The sequence below is a fragment of the Ixodes scapularis genome, unplaced genomic scaffold (genome assembly GCF_016920785.2).
Source record: "Ixodes scapularis isolate PalLabHiFi unplaced genomic scaffold, ASM1692078v2 ptg003032l_1__unscaffolded, whole genome shotgun sequence".
NCBI classification, from domain to species: Eukaryota; Metazoa; Arthropoda; class Arachnida; order Ixodida; family Ixodidae; genus Ixodes; species Ixodes scapularis.
This window is the reverse complement of record NW_024610290.1, coordinates 256,756-260,590: the sequence shown is the minus strand read 5'-3', so window position 1 is coordinate 260,590 and position 3,835 is coordinate 256,756. Positions and strand designations below refer to the sequence as shown.

The 3,835-nt window shown below is 46.1% G+C and overlaps 1 non-coding gene across 1 annotated transcript; it reads left to right on the top strand.

Annotated features, from left to right (window-relative positions):
- Positions 1 to 3,380: 3,380 nt before the first annotated feature.
- Positions 3,381 to 3,453, top strand: Trnak-cuu. The gene has a single exon. It is a non-coding gene; the product is annotated as a tRNA-Lys (tRNA).
- Positions 3,454 to 3,835: the final 382 nt, after the last annotated feature.

Here is a 3,835-nt window from a genome sequence, read left to right as displayed (position 1 = left end):
CTGTAGTGGGCAAGAATTCCTACATTGGAGAGAAGCGGGGACAAGCCCTTTCTTCAAATGAGTCAAGTCTCCTTGAGCTTCGGAATACAAAGAAACGCCACTATTCGGAGCTAATCCCACAGTTACTCGACCTCTCTTGCGTCGTGTCTGTTCGCTCCCCGCGCCTCGTAGCAGTGTTGTTGCAGTGGGGGGGGCTCGTTAAAATTTTGGGGTTTTTTGGACTATCTAAATCACTTTCTTCCTTCCCATCCCCCCCTTTTCTACTCCGCATGCTTCCCCCTCTGCAAATATCAGCTGACCTTCCGACATCTTTTCTGTGTTGATAGGCAAAACAACCAACCAAATTAGAAAGTAATTTGTAATTTGAGTGGAAGTCACTCGGAAAAGTAGTTAAAGTAAACTACGAATTACTAGAATATAAATGTAATTAAAAGTTACTAAACTACCCAGAGAAGTAGTTAAACTACAGTAACTTGAGTAAGGTAGTTGAACTACGTACAAGTCTGGCCCGGCAGGCGCTCTGCGTAAGGGTTTTCACCTATCTGCCTAGCCCCGCACACCATCACATGGGCCAAGAAAGGTGTAGTTTTACTGCAGAGGAGAAATCAGCAGGGTCCAAGATGGTGACAATGGAGGATGGGGGACTGTTCCAGTGGCTGATGGCTTGAGAAAGGAATGACCAATTGAAAGCGTTAGTAGAGTCAGAAATGTGCTTGATGGTGCAGACGTTGTTGAGGCGAGAAGATGTTCGGTCGGGGGGTAATAACAAAGTAGTTTTGAGGTCGGGAATGTGGTAGTAGATTTTGTGAATAAAGCACAGCTGAGAGACATTTCTGCGAAGCTGCAAAGAGGACATGGTTAGTTCAGTTTTTACGCTGAGACACTGAAAAAAAAAGTCATAAGTGGATGAAATGAAGCGAGCAGCTCTGTTCTGAACTGCCTCTACAGGGTATTGATGAGGTACAGTCGATGGGTACTCCAGATGGTTGAAGCATATTCTATTTTTGGTCTGACGTACGTGTCCAAGGTTAGCTTACGAACAAAGGGTGGAGCCCTTTTTAAGTTACGTCTGCTTAGTCCAAGAGTTCCAGATGAATCGGCAGTAATGACTTCAATGTGGTTATTTTAGGGAAGGTCAGATGTTAGTCTTACACCAAGGTATTTATACACAGTAGCGGTCTCAATCAGATCGGAGTACAAGAAGTAATTAAATGACAGTGTTTTTTTTTTCTTGGTGAAGTGGATTAGTTTGCGTTTATACTTGTTTAATGACATAATCCACTCTTTGCACCAATTGTTAATTTTCTCTAGATCTTCCTGAAGCTGGTTATTATGTTGCACACAAGTTACTTTGTTATGGATGACGCAGTCGTCGGCGAAAAAGCGGTTTTTTGAAGAAATCCCAATGGGGATGTCATTAATAAATATTAAAAAGAGTAAGGGCCCAAGTACGAACCCCAGGGGAACACCAGGAGATACATTTATTAGGAAGATTCATGATCATCATGGACGTGACCTGTACACGGGAAAAAAGAAAGTCACGAATCTATGCAAACGGTTATTTGGTCTAGGCAAAAAGATGATAGCTTAGAAAGAAGGCGTTGATAAAAAACACGGCCGAACGCTTTGGAAAAAAAAAAAAAAACTGCGTCAGTTTTTTCATTTTATGGTTCAAGGTTCAAGGTTAGTGTGCAAGTCATCGATAAAGTCGCAGAGTTGTGTTTCGCAGGAAAGTACAGTCTCCGGCGATATGAAAGACCCACTGGGAGCGCGTGGCCGAGGCGGTGGCTGGTGGAGGCGCTGCGAGCGCTCCGGGCAGTTCCATTCTGCTTCGAGGGGAGGACGCTCATTCGGCACTCGGCACAAACTGATAAGCGCGTTTCGCTTTATCTGAGCCCGAGTGAGCGTCCTCCCCTCGAAGCAGAATGGAATTGCCCGGAGGGCTCGCAGCGCCCCCGCCAGCCACCGCCTCGGCCACGCGCTCCCAGTGGGTCTTTCATATTGCCGGAGAGTGTACCTTTTTGAAAACCGTGCTGCTGTTTAAAGAAAAGAAATGGGATGATAGGTGCCTCATGATATTGGAGTAGAGGATATGCTCAAGTAGTTTGCAAGAAATTGAAGTCAATGAATTAGGGCGATAATTAGATGCGGAAGAGCGGCTGCCCTGTTTAAAGACTGGGAATTACCCTTCCCACCTTTTGGTCAGATGGAAGGCACCTTTGAGATAAGGACTGAATAAAGATAAGTTTTAAATACTCACTCGAAATAACACTGGTGTTTCTTTTAAATTTTAGAGTTGATGTTATCGGTTCCAGCGGACTAAGTAAGTTTTAGTTTATCAATCAATGTTATAATACCGGCGGAGTTAACGTTAATAGGATGCATGCGCTCGTAAAGCTCTTCAGGGAGAGTGGGGACGGAGTCCAAGCACTCGTTAGTAAACACTGATGAAAAATATTCGTTAAACACAGAACTATCATGGTCGACGTTGCACATCCGACCATTCCTAACTCTCCCCATCTTCCTAAACGTCCGTGTGTGTCCGAACACCAGAAACCGGAATTTTAAAGGTTAAAAACGGCACGTTGCGAATATGGAACGCGCACTTTCATGCAAAGCTGACGTCAAGTGACTCAAATCGAAAAACATGCATATTTACAATATTGTTATCTCTTCTGGTGAAGGCTCAGCAACCGTTGCATCCGTTTTCGCGCACGAAACGGCGACTACCAGAGAAAGTAAGAACGCAGTGATTGCCTTTATTTTAACAATGTAAACACACTTGCAGGCGTGCGCTGATGAAGCCTCAAAATCAAAGCTCTTGTAGTGTGATTCGTGACTGTGCCGGCTACTACCCAACCTCGTTGTCACGCCACTTTCTGGAAGCATACACCAAAATTACAAGTAAACACACAAAAGCGACATCGATACAATTATCTTCTGGAATATCACCTTATTTAGTCATAACTCTTTCAATAGGCACTACAAGTTGTATTTATTTTAAGAAGAAGAAGCAAAATTTTTTTCGTGAGAAAAAACAAAATATCAATGTTAAGTCTGGTAACGTTGTAATTTTGCCGAATCATTGCCAAATCTTTAGAAAAGTTGGACAAAAGTTGCGCCGAATTTTCGATTTGGGGGGGGGGGAGAGGGTCTGGATTGCCCCCCCACTCAAAAACAATTTGGTACGCCACTGAACCTGCGCTCTGCCCCCTCTCCCGTTTCTTTCCTCAAGAAACCTCGGAAATTCCGAGCAAGGTCGAGCCGTCCAACTGAGGACACTCGACCAATCCCTGGGTGCTCAAGGACCCAGAGATAAAAAAAAGAAAAAGGCAGAGACAAAGGTGTCTTTTCTGCCGTGAGTCACGTGCATCGCACTGGCCCGGCTAGCTCAGTCGGTAGAGCACGAGACTCTTAATCTCGGGGTCGTGGGTTCGAGCCCCACGTTGGGCGCCAAATGTGGGATTCGACTTGCCTTACTGCACCGCGAGGTCGATCCCACTCCGTAGCTCGATGTTGAGGACTGCTACGGCCGGGTCCGTCCGGAGGCTGCCGTGGACTCCGAGGAGAGGAATCACTCCAAAACACAACGATACTGAAGAAGCGGGTTTATTTGGCTGCTGTGCCACCACGCTGTACCCGTCGGCAAAACTAATAAAAGAAAAGAACGGAAAAAGGGTCGGCGCTGTCGCATTAGACAGATTCACCTGGAGGGGGCCCACGCTGCCGCATAAGGCAGATTCGTGGAAAGGGGAAGCTCCAAAAAGAACGAGGCTCCGTGGCCCAGAGCCTTCCCCGGACGAGAGACCGGGCCGCCGTTCGCGGCCGCTTATCT